The following is a 13,488-nucleotide window of genomic DNA, read 5'->3' as shown; positions in this document are numbered from 1 at the left end:
TTGATCAAAAAAAATATCAAGTGACACGCTAAAAACAAAACAAAAAAAACTAAAGAGCAGCACACACAAAGGGAAACCATTTTTCTCAACAACTAATTCCAGCCACATTGCGGTTCAATTTTCATCGTGTGAGTGAAATTATTCGTTTTGAAATATTTGGGGGGTTGCTGCTAGTGCATTTATTATAATTATTATTACCATCGTAACCATTCATCGATACACTACTTTGAATGACCCCTTGTGACTTTGTGTTAAGGTCTGCTATCGCCATCTAGCGGTGGGGGGTCTCAAGCGCACTTGCGTCTGCAATGGGAACGTGTATGAAGACAAAAAAAATGGATTGGCACCTCAAGGCACTGCTGCTTTTTTCCTGTGTTGTTTTGTCTGTTTTGCTTCGACAGTTAATCATTTAAACTGGATTGCAGACTCGGTTTGAAAGGCTTTACCGCCGTAATGCGGCATCGAAATGCAATTATAAAATCATTTGAGGGGGGGATTGGACCATTTGCGGAAGGGCATAGTAGTGAGAAGTGGGTGATCCAAATTTCCCAAAGAAAATCTGTTCTGGCTTTAAAAGACAAAAAAAAAAACAGATCCGCCCTTTTGTGTGAGCAAGAAGCCATCTTGTATTTGAGTAGTCGCCGTGGTTAAAAATTCAGAAGCCAGTGCTCAGGGTGTCCGTCTCCGTGGGTGTCTTACGAGGACTCGGGAGACTCTTCAGGTACTCCAGGTGGCGGCGAGCCTCGGCCTGGTTCTGCCTGACATAGTAAACCACGTAGACGATGACCATGAAGAACCACACAAACATGGTGACCAGCATGGCCACGTCGGTGGTCTTGCGCTGCAAACTGCAAAAATTCACCCCCGAGTCCAAGAGTCGGACCAGAGGCTGACCGGCGTGCTCGCCCAACACGCCCGGATCCTCCCAGCGGCTGACCTCGCCCAGTCCTCGCACCGAACTCTCGCAGACGATTCCGTTGACCGTCTCGGCTTCTAGGTTGAGCGTCTCCATGAGTTCTTGGAGCGTACAGTCGCAGTGCCAGGGGTTGTGGTACAGCCGCGTCTTGGCCCGGGTCCCCCCAAATTCGTCCCGGCTGGCCTGCCTCAGCTGATTGTGCGACAGGTCCAGAAGGCGCAAATCGGGCCCAGCCGGCGCAAGGCCCCCGAAGATAGCGAGTCGATACGGTTATGGGCCAAGTAGAGGTCCCGCAGGTGGGCCAACTCCACGAAAGCGCCTTCGGGGAGACTCCGGATGTTGTTGCGCTCCAAATGGAGCGACACCGTGTCCGGCGGGATTCCCGCCGGGATCTCTTGGAGGCCGGCGTCCGAGCACAGTACGGTGGACGTGTCCCAGGCGCAGTGGCAGCCGTCGGGACACTGCGAGCGGGCCGAGCTCCACAGGGAGCAGAAGAACAAGACGCTACAAAGCCATGGCACCGCATCTCTTCCTGAGCGAGCGAGAGAGAGAGAGCAGATAGAATCCAATCATCCATTATCCAATCTGATTATCCTCACAGGGGTCGCAGGGAATGCTGGAGCCCATCCCAGCCGTCTTCGGGCAGTAGACAGGGGACACCCTGAACCATTTTCCATCCGATCACAGGTCACACAGAGCAACAAACAACCATCTGCGCTCACACTCACACCAAGGGACAATTTAGAGCAGGGGTGTCAAAGTCAAGGCCCGGGGGCCAAATCTGGGCCCCCACCTCATTTTATTCGGCCCACGAAAGCAAAGCAATGTTGTTTGTTTGTTTGTTTGTTTTGCAGAGGGGTGCCGGTAAAGAGCTGGTCAGACATCTGGCAATGGTTTTTTTCCCCTTTCACATTTGCCTTTTGTACATCCACCCCCATTTCAAGCTCAGATAACTCCAGACATGTAATATTAATAATAAGAATACATTTCATTTATAAGCGCCTTTCAAAACTCTCAAGGTCACTTTACAATCACAGGACAAGTTTTTCTGTGGGTGAGCAGCGGCAGCCACATGCGCCAACGTCCATTCAACCCTGAAGTAACTCAGATAGAAAGCTAGCTAGCTAGCTATTAGATAGCTATTATATAAATCTATAGCTATCTAGCTAATAGCTAGCGAGCTAGTGTTATGTCGGAGGAACGAGAGGAGATGACTTGCCTGTCAGCAACGTCACGTGGCAGTGTGGCATATACCACAGCTAGATAGCTAATAGATAGCAAATATGTAGCAAATAGATGGTAAATAAATATGGAGGCAAATAAATCAGCAAATAAATCAACCCGGAATAACCCAAATAGATAGAAAGCTAGCTAGCTAATAGATAGCTAGGTAAATAGCTTGATAGCTACTGTATATAACTAATAGCTAGTGAGCTAAATAGCTAGGTAGACAGCTATATAGCTAATAGATAGCAAATAGATCGTAACTAAATTAACAGAGGCTAGAGATAGCTAATTTAGGAATTAACTCTTTTGCTCTTTATAGAGCATATATTTTATGAAATGTTTATTTTTCAGTAAAAACCAATACAGATTAATTATACATGCCTTAAACATACTTATATCAACATTAAACATACTAATATAAGCCTTACATAACATACAAAATTACAAAATATAGCACTGAAGCAATTTACGACCGAATTCACCTTACAAACAATCATTCAAAACGTATCTCATTCAACTCTTTTTTTCTGATGAAAGAAAATATTCTAAGGTTTCTTACGGTGCATTGAATGTTTATATAGTCCTAAAAGTCAATATTCCGCAATTTGAGTGAAAATGACAAAAACCCTGGCACTGGAGTGGAGACATAAAATAAATAATTTTACATTTGCATTTTATGGCACGAAGCCGTGTCACCAGACAGCAAGAGGCACTCACCTGATGATTTTGTGTTCGAGGTGTGCTCCATGGCTGCTGTGGCGGAACTGGGCACATGGCATCGGCGATGGCCCCCGACACGCACTTCCAACGCTGCCGTCTGACACATTGAAAGAGGAAAGAACTCACTTTGTGGCACAGGATTAACACATGCTTAGAAATGACCTTTAAGAGGAACGCTCACTATTATTAAGGTTGACTGCAAGAAAAAGGGTATTCGCTGTGTGTCATTTTCGGAGCAAGGCACCGTCTGTGTAGTCTTAAAGGACAACCAACGTCTCCGGACAAGTTGTGTCCATAATTTGTAAAATGCCGTCAAATCACTTCTATTGAGCGTATTTTAATAAGATTCCACCGCATATAGCTATATTTTACGTTTTAAGACTCACGCTGAATATTCAGGAAGTCGTGTTTGAGTTGGTGACGAGTCCGGACGTGACGTCACTAAAGGAACGCCCCTGACTGGAAAAAAAAGACACATTGTAGCAGTCCTTCCATCACGTCAATGTATTTTGCTGTACTTGTTTGGTCTGGGGACCTTGTGTTGCACCCAAAAGCCGCCAGAAGAGGGAGCCCAAGCTCCATATAAGGAATTTATCAGCCTGTGGAAACGGAGGTGGCCACAGGAGGTCGCCATTTTGTGCCTCTTTTTTTGGGTGAGAGATTTCCCCCCCAATGTTGCCTCAAAATGGCACGAAATAAATTCTTTCGTCGATTGCAAACATGTATGCTTTCCTCTTCAGAACTATTTGAATCATATTCATAACTGGATGTGGAACAAGAAAGCATGTTATCCTGAAGCAATTGTTTTGATTCACAAGCAATGCAAGACGTCTTGGCGTGACGTCACGAAATGGGGGCGGGACTTTCTGAAAACGCCCAATTCGCTGACTGGCTGGCTATCTAGCTAGCTAGAGGTTTACTATCTATAACAGGGGTCGGGAACCTTTTTGACGAAGAGAGCCATAAAAGTAAAATATTTAGAAATGTTTTTCAGTGAGAGCCACAACACGCGAGCGCGCGCACACACACACGCACGCACACACACACACACACACACACACACACACACACACACACACGCACGGGCGGCCACTTTTCAACAAAATGTCAGAATTTAATAATCAAAATAACTTTGTGATAGTACTCACCGTTAACATGAATGGTTTTCCGTTCCTCATGTTGGTAAAAATCCAGCGGAACGATCGGAATGAAAGTCAACTTGCCGGTCCAGAGGCGAAGTTACTGCTAGCTAGCCTGCACACGGCTCATTAGCTTCCACACTTGCTATGCAACTCACTTCTCACAGAAGTATATTGATGCTAACGTTAACATGGGGCTTGTTGAAATGTAATTGAGATTCGACTGTTTCATCGATGGTATTGTTTCATTGCAAATTAGAATCAGAACCTTTTCTCTCCACAAAGGTAAATCCGCGGTGTATTCAAGCTGAAGTGCACTTTGTTTTGACTTCTCGCGCTCATTTAAATGGGCGTTTACCTGTTTCAACTGACAGCCAGTATCATTCAATCAAAATTGCGCTTTCCGCCAACCGCAGCCCCAACAGAAAATGAACAGAAAAAAGCGAGAATATGTATTTAGATTTATCGGCGGGCCATATGCAATCATCAAAAGAGCCATATATGGCTCGCGAGCCATAGGTTCCCGACCCCTGAGCTATAAGCTATCTATAGGCTGGCTAGCTAGCTAGCTATTAGATATCTATTAGCTAGATAGCTAACTTTCTATCTACGTGTATTTGAGTTATTTGGTGTTGAGTGAACGCTGGCGCATGACGCTGCCCACCCACAGAAAAACCGATCCTGTGACTGTAAAGTGACCTTGAGAGTTTTGAAAGGTGCTTAGAAATGAAATGTATTATTATTATATTTAAATATTATTATTATAGCTAGATAGGTAACTAGATTGCTAGCTAGCTAGATCGCTAGCTAGCTAGATAGATAGCTAGCTAGATAGTTAGATAGCTAGCTATATAGCTCTCTCTTTAACTCTATCTCTTCCCCCTCCCTCTCTATCTACCTATCTATCTATCTATCTATCTATCTATCTATCTATCTATCTATCTATCTATCTATCTATCTATCTATCTATCTATCTATCTATCTATCTATCTATCTATCTATCTATCCTTGGGAAAATGGCAAATGGAAAGTGGCACTCTTGAAAGTTTAACAAAAAAAAGTAAAGTAGTAGTTGGAAAAAAACTCCAATGAAGACATATAGAAAAACAGTAGTCAAGGCTTTTGAAATAAAAAAATAGAAAATAATTAACCTCTGCTAGCTATCAAAAGAGCAAATAAAAAAACACCATTCAAGGTTCCTTCCTCACATTGCGAGCATAACATCCTTGACATTTTCTGTCAACTGACTTCAACATATTGGGTAGCTGTTGTGTAAACAGCACACGTTTAATTCGCAAATGTAAATCCGCAAACAGGATTCATCCGGGCTCTTTTTTTCCCTGACTGGCTTTTCACGCCAGAATAAAAGAATCCTATTTCAACATTATATAGCTGTGTTTATCTTCCCATCATGCCCCAGCCCCTTTCATCATATTTCACGGCGGTGCCGCCGCATATTACACATGCGTCGTGAGGATGAAGGTTAGGGGGGGAAAAAAAGTGGGTGGGGTTGATGTGTAAGTAAGCCCCGGCCGGCGCGCTATTAACAACAAGAACATCAATCCAGCTGGAGTCTCACCACGTCGATAAGAGACACGGCGCCAACGAGGAGGCCAACCTTGGCCAAGGAAGAGCGCCTGCTGCAATCCCTTTTGCACTTAAAATGAGGGAAATTGGGCAAAATGTGTCGGAACTGCAACTCACATTCAGAAAGGCTGGAAAATGATGTGATTTTATTACTGGAAATGTTTTTCTTTCGGTCTAAGTGGAAAAGAAAATACTCATAAAATTATTTTGTATTCAACCTTTGAGGGCAAAGAGTCTATTAACTCATTCACTGCCAGACGATGTGCAAAAATGTGTCCACCCCAGTGCCAGGGTTTTCGTCATTTTGACTCGAATTGCAGGACTTACAGAATACTGAGTTTTAGGACTAGGTTAACCTTCAATGCAGCATAAGATACATTCAACTCTTTTCTTACATCAGAAAAAAATGGTGACAGATGCTCCCCCACTTACGAACAAGATATGTTCGAACGTTCGTTCGTAAGGTGAATTTCTTCATAAGTTGCTTCTGTGCTATATTTTGTATGGAATGCATGTTTAAGGCTTATATATTTAAGACTTGTGTGTTTATGGTTTATATAAATATGTTTAAGTAACCTATATTGGTTTATACTGAAAAAAAAAACATTTAATAAAATATATGCTCGATAAAGACATGTATATGTACGACTGGAGAAAAGACTGCATATGTTACTACCAAAATGTTCATGTGTACCATTATTCATAACTTGAATGTTCGTAAGTAAGGGGGTGTCTGTAATTCCTAATTTATAAGGCTCTGGAGTTATCGGATCTTAAAATGGGGTGACCAGCGCTTTATCAGCACCTCCCTCGCAAGGAAAAATCAAAACCCGAACAAATACGGGAATGGCGCTCTACGTCATATTTTCAATTCCAGAATATATTCGGGAATAGCAGTGAATGAGTTAAAGGGTTTTTGTTATTGTCACTCGAATTCCAGGAGCCAATGAATATTGAGTTTTGGGACTATATCAACATTCAATGCAGCATAAGAAACCTTAGACTCTTCTTTCATCAGGAAAAAAATCCTAAATTATATGGGGCTGGAGTTATATGAGCTTGAAATGAGGGCAGGTGTCCAAAACACAATGTAATATTGGTTCATATAGCGCTTTAACAACTGCTGAAGCTGGAACAAAGCGCTAACATATAAAAAGGGGAAATCCTGCCTCCTTATGGAGAACATTGCTAGAGGCCATGGCCAGCGCTTTATTGGCACCCAAGCATGGATAAACAAAACCCGAACAAATTCGAGAATGGCTCTCAACATCATATTTTCAATTCCTGAATAAATTTATGAATGGCAGTGAATAAGTTAATTACATATTGTTAGGAAAAAGACATTAACATCACCAATTTTACTTCCGATTGGATTACCTGCAATTTCCATATTGGACAAGGAACATGCAAATCAACCACAAACCATCATGACCTCCCCCATTGCATGACAATAGAAATATGCAGTGGGACACAAAGCGGAGACTTGATGCATTTATACTTCTCCAATTACAGTAGTTGTCGGACTACATGACATCTATGCAAACACTAAAAAGACATTCAGTCTATGTACATCATTAGCATTTCAATGACATAAAGCAGATTAAAGCTGTTACAGTGAAAGCAATATTGGACAAACTCCATACATGGATAAACTTACGTGTCAATGTATTCCTTTGAAGTTTCCTGTTAAATCTTCACAAATCCTTTTAAAGGGATACTCTAGTCAGTTTTAAGCAATGTCGTTTTTGTAGTGTGTACACACACAAAAAAGTAACTGAATATTAACATCGACTCTGCGGTGGCTGCGAAGCAAGCATCAGTGACTGAAGTGAAAGCAAAGGGACAGCTCGTAATAAAAGAGGAGTGGGCGTGTCTCTGGAACACACACACTTGTTCTCCTCTCCCTCTTTCCCTTTCTCTCCCGAAGAGCATCTCACGTGTCATCATCTTTGCGTAGCCGTCATGTGAATGACTATATTATTGATTACACGCCCAAAGAAGGGGAACATGGCAAGAAAAAGGAGGATGAAGGCATGAATATTTAAAGAGCACGTGTGTGTGTGTGTGTGTGTGTGTGTGTGTGTGTGTGTGTGTGTGTGTGTGTGTGTGTGTGTGTGTGTGTGTGTGTGTGTGTGTGTGTGCGTGCGTGCGTGCGTGCGTGCGTGCGTGCGTGCGTGTGTGTGTGTGTGTGTGTGTGTGTGTGTGTGTGTGTGTGTGCGTGCGAGTGCATGAAAGGGGGGTTCGGCGATGAAACATGCGTGAGCTACAAATGTGAAATTGCACTGGTGCGAAAAGCGTTGTCGACGATGTTTTTTTTTTCCTTATATTGTGACTACGTGAACATTACTGCCTCCCAATGGGGAAAGGTTGGCGCATTACAAGGAGCAGCAGATTGAAATGGATTGCAGCATCAAATTGTTTTTGGGTGTGCGTTATACACCGGAAAATAGGGTACAGTAGCTTAGTTGATGAATTTATGGTTCCCAGAAAGTGTGTGTAAGGCAAAAAGTTTGTCTTCCGAACATTAATTCCCCATAAGAAACCATTAAAATAAGAATAATCCGTTACCAGGTCTCCATAGAACATAATTTTCCACTAAATTAGCCTAAAAACTACACAAAATATACCTTATTTTATATATAATAAATGTGCTATTGTATTGTAATTAAAGAAATAAACTGCACTGTACATTAAAGGACAACCAATGTCACTTTTTTGTTTCCTGACATTAGAAAAACGTTTTATAGCATCTAAATACCCAAAACATGCAGTGTGATATTTTTAGTCAAATGCAAAACACCAATAAATATGACTTTAAGTGTCTAAAAAGTACTTCAATTTGAAACCGGAAGTGGTCCGTTTCAGAAGGTCCCGCCCCCATGTTCGTGGTGTCGCGGCAAGACGTCTTGCCTTGCTCAAGAATCAAAACAATGGCTTCAGATTCGGAGAATATGCTTTCTTGTTACACATCCAGTTATGAATATGATTCAAATAGTTCTGAAGAAGAAAGCATACATGTTTGCAATGGATGAAAGAATTTAATCCGTGTCATTTTGAGGGATCAGGGGTGGGAAATGTCGCACCCAAAAAAGGCAGAAAATGGCGGCAAAGCCGTGTAAGGAATTAATCAGCCTGTGGAAACGGGCTGATGGAGCTTTGTCACCCTCTTCTGCCTGTTTTTGGTCCTACACAACGTTTTCAGACCAAAGTACAGCAAAATGCATTGACGTGAAGGAAGGACCGTTACAATGAGTCCTTTTTTCGGTTCGGGGTGTTCCTTCAGTGACGTAACGTACGGACTCGTCACCAACTCAAAAACACGACTTCCGGAATATTCAGCGCGAGTCTTAGAACATAAAATATAGCTATATGCGGTGGAATCTTTGTAAAATACGCTCAGTAGAAGTCATTTGAAGCCATTTTACAAATTATGGACACAACTTGTCTGGAGATATCGGTTGTCCTTTAAAGTCGTTTTATTTACCTTTGTGATGGTCGTTGATGTAGTTACCTCTTGATGATATCCGAATGAAGTTGCTGTGCTTTCTCTGCGATAATACCCTCACTCAGTGTCCTCTGCTAGCTGCTTTTCATTAATCCAAATCAACAGAAGTTTTTCAACCTCTTCTATTGCCTGAGCCTGTTGCTTAGACAACACAGAAACACCCTTAGCCACACGTAGCAAAGGTCGACTTAGCATACTGGTACTGGGACGCTAAATTACACAAACACACACATCGTTCGTGGTATTCAAGGATCTTCTTCTGCTCGACCGTCATTTTCTTTTGTATCCTCTTCGGCTTAACATTAGCATGTGGTAGGGTCTTTTTCGATCCCATAATAGCGATAGCAAACCACGTCTGCACTCAAAGAAAGGGGGTGACAAAAACCAGTCCGCCAGCCACCGTGGCGCTGTGTGGATTGGTTCATTCGCCGAAAACTCGTTCGTATGCCAAGATTATATTTTCGCGAATTTAATGTTCAAAAGGCGAAAAGTTCATGAGCTAAAGCGTTCGTGAGCTGAAGTATCACTGTATTTTAAAAAAAGCAACATGGAGCTATGTGGCAGCGCTCGCGATAGGGTCATAATTTCCACATACCTCAGCACAGCAAGACTTTTGTGCCGTTTGTCCCACGCATTGGTACACAACTGCAACAGGGGGGGTCAAAGGTCCCAAGAGGCAGCGCAGTGGAAGAAATGGCTACTGAGCAGCATGGCGACCAGAACACCTGCCCCTCCGCCGACCCGGTGTTAGTGTGTTTAGTCCCGTGAGATATACAAGAAATGCTCCAATGCCTTTCTTTTATCCATGTGCGGTGTGGACGTGTTCAGGTTGTCTTTTGTCTTTGTCGATGTTGTTATTTTTTTCCCGCCATCCGCGTCTGTTTACAAATGAGAGTGAGCTTCATTTCATTTGCCGGCAAACAGATGATGCCCCACGTTTGGCCGAGTCTCCATTGTCAACAAAGTTCATTCTCATCCTTACCAGACAGCCTCTTGACATTCCCGCATTTCATCTTTACTGAGTATTTATTGTTTCTTTACCGTGTCAAGGTTCTGGGGGACAAGTGCAAAACCAGTCCCGCTTTGTTTCTGTCAGGAAAAATGCCAACAAAAGAAAAACCCAAAAGCGACGCTTCTACTCATCAAAATCGGCAGCTTCCCACTTGCGGCAATTTGCATGATGGAAATGTCACTTTTGACTAAGTCGGAAGCTGACGGAGGAGGTAACCACCAAAGCCTTGAAAGTCCTTTCGGAGCCTAGGAGCTTCCATAATGAGCGCAGGCCGCTCAAATACAAGCAAACACGTTGCTCCATACAACATACAACAAACACTGTGTGCACCGCACAGTGTTTGTTTTTGCCGTGAGCAGAAAATCAAACTGAATGAGCGATACCAGTTTCGCGGTGTATTCTCAAGGCATTGAATTGATCGCAGCAGGACTGTTCTGGTTCATTCCAGTTTGCCTTTTTGGTTCAATGCCCTAAAAATGAAACTGCGCAGCCATTTATCTATTGGTGAATTAGTTTGTCAATGATATCAAAGCTAATACTAAGGGTGGAAACATATCGAACAATATTCCAGATGACAGAAATGCCACATTAACGCCTCTCAACCTCAGCCGCAATTAAACAAACATTCATAAATAATTAATTCAATTATAGTCACATGTGTAATAAGAAAAAAAAGTACCATATTTTCCGGTGTATAAGGCGCATCCATAAACCTTGATTTTCTTCCACAGATGACCCTGCGCCTTATACGCCGGTAACCTTTTCATCGATGGACCACTCCTGTATGACTGAGAGCCTACACAGACCTAAATGTTGAAAGCAAACATGAAGCTGTAGCATCCATTGACGAAGAGATTGTCTGCGTAAATCCGCTTCAATTCCAAGCCGTGACAGTTCCACATACATGCGTATGACGCTCCTTTCTTTATGTACAGATAAATCCAACTGCTCTGGGTTAAAGGTGATAAGGCCTTGATAGAGAATAGACAGAAAATAAGTTATCATATTTATGTTTCATGCCGCCGAACACAAGGCCCACAATGGAAGCACAAAAAATCTGAGGTGAACAGATACAGCCTGTTAAACTGTCATCTTCATGTAGGAGATCTGGCCTTGGACTAATTTAGGACTTGGTAAACTCCTTCATAGGAAGAGGTCATTAGCCAAGTTACAAATCTATCGGTTCGTGGAAAGGACAACCAATTAAAATGTCTATGTTCAGTTGTTTTATAGTTGTTGGTTCTTGGGACATCCAGCGGCGTGGTATTCAAATCAAGAAGACTATTTTTACTAATGTATCACTTAAATTTGCATATACTCTCAATAAATAGCTTAGCAGAGGGCTGCAGAGGTTGGACGTCGGTCAAAGAAGCGCACACAGAGTGGCTTCATGAAAACTGCACCCCCTGCCGGCAGTAAATGACGATCTTCCTGTGTTCGAGCCTTTGTTCACAGTGTCATAACAAACATCTCTGACAGGCATGAAAGGGTCTGTCCGCCATGGATATTGCACCAATGGAACAGAGCGATTGCCCAACATGTTGTGTGAAATGCTATTTTGAGTATAAGCTTCCAGCTGTTCAAGATGGACTGCGGGCGGCAACCCTCCCTCGGGTGTTAGTTTGGATAGCCTTGGGCTAACACAATAGGATGGGAGGGACAGGTTGACGTACAAAGCAAGGAATTGGTGAGGATATCGGAGAGAAATTCAGCATGTTATCCCACTGAGCCGCCTTGAGGATCCCTTTCCTCTCAGCTTGTGAAAATTTCATTTCTCTGAATTAGTCAAGACTAACGTGACAGATACTTTGATGGTAGAGCCTGGCAGAAAATCACCTGCGCACCTCTTTATAGTGTTCAGCGACTGTAATGAGCCACCGTCCCCTCGGTCTGCATGACTTGGACTTGAAAGTAGAATTTTTGTGGCTATTCCTTGGTGTCTTTGATTGTCCACCTTGAAAGATGGCGATATTATGATCTGACTTGGCAAAGTAACACCTTGACTTGCGGAACAAAGACAACAGATGGACAAAGTAGGAATAGGTCACTTTTATTGGAAATGAATGGGGGAAAAAAAAAGAGTTCATCAGGTTCAGATACACAATCAAATAGAATCAGAGATATATGAGAGCTATATCCCCGCTCGCACAAATACGGCTGTTAAAATGACATTGTGGCTTTTCAAATTAACTCATTCACTGCCATTCATGAATTTAATCGTACATTGAAAATAAGACAGAGCGCCATTCCCGAATTTGTTCGGGTTTTGTTTTTTTCACGTTTGGGTGCCGATAAAGCGCTAACCATGGCCTCTGGCAATACTTTTTCTTTTCCACAAGGGGGCGGCATTTCCCCTTTTTTTCCATGTTAGCGCTTTGTTCCAGCTTTAATAATAATACATTTCCTTGATCCACTGCTGAAAAGGACGCATGGATCCTCTCCTTTTTCATCTTTCATTTCAGGGGGAGAAAAAAACTAGCATTTTAAAGCTGGGCAGAGAGCAAGATCACTATCTTATATATATGTGCACATTCTACCATGACGTCCCTGATCCACTGCTGAAAGTGATGCTTTTATCCTCTCCTATTTCATCTAGAACTGCTTCATGTCACAAAGAGGGTACAGAAAGTGTCTGTGTCTTTGTGTTGTCATATTATTTGTTATTTAGTTTTTTTTTTACTTTGTTACTTCCGGGTGGAGTGAATGCTGGCGCGTGGTGGCTGCCGCTGTTCACCCGCAGAAGAAATATCCTGTGACTGTAAAGTGTCCTTGAGAGTTTTGAAAGGTGCTTTTAAATGAAATGTATTATTATTATTTCATTTATAAGCGCCCTTCAAAACTCCATTTTGGACAACCGCCCTCATTTCAATCTCATATAACTCCAGACCCATATAATTTAGGAATTAACTTTTTTTCTGATGAAAGAAGAGAGTCTAAGGCACAGGTGTCAAAGTCAAGGCCCGGGGGCCAAATCTGGCCCTTCACATCATTTTCTTCGGCCCGCGAAAGCAAATCAAACTTGTGAAATTACGTGACGCTTCCTAAATTCCGAACCAAAATTTCAAATTGTCCCACGTAAACCTCAACTAGTTATTCATTAATTTGTTGTGCTCTCTATATGTAATATGTGGAGAGGATGAAACATTTTAATGGCTTCCCCAAATTCATAACGGCCCTCGACAGGAAACCGTAACTACAACGTGGCCTGCGGCAAAAAATGAGTTTGACACCCCTGGTCTAAGGTTTCTAACGCTGTATTGAATGTTTATGTAGTCCTAAAACTCATAATTACGTGGGTCCTGGAATTCAAGTGACAATGACACAAACCCTGGCACTGGAGTAGACACATTTTTGCACATCGTCTGGCAGTGAATGAGTTAAT

General features: G+C 42.5%; 1 pseudogene across 1 annotated transcript; it reads right to left on the bottom strand.

The window, feature by feature from the left end:
• Positions 1 to 7,394, bottom strand: LOC148890461 (leucine-rich repeat-containing protein 3-like; annotated as a pseudogene). Its single transcript, XR_016116754.1, has 3 exons — positions 7,247 to 7,394; positions 2,861 to 2,960; positions 1 to 1,448 (listed from the first exon to the last, which is right to left on the bottom strand). The product of XR_016116754.1 is annotated as a leucine-rich repeat-containing protein 3-like (transcript).
• Positions 7,395 to 13,488: the final 6,094 nt, after the last annotated feature.

This window comes from Hippocampus bargibanti, linkage group LG12 (assembly GCF_051943395.1).
Source record: "Hippocampus bargibanti isolate YZ-2025 linkage group LG12, ASM5194339v1, whole genome shotgun sequence".
NCBI classification, from domain to species: Eukaryota; Metazoa; Chordata; class Actinopteri; order Syngnathiformes; family Syngnathidae; genus Hippocampus; species Hippocampus bargibanti.
This window is presented reverse-complemented; position numbering and strand designations above follow the sequence as displayed.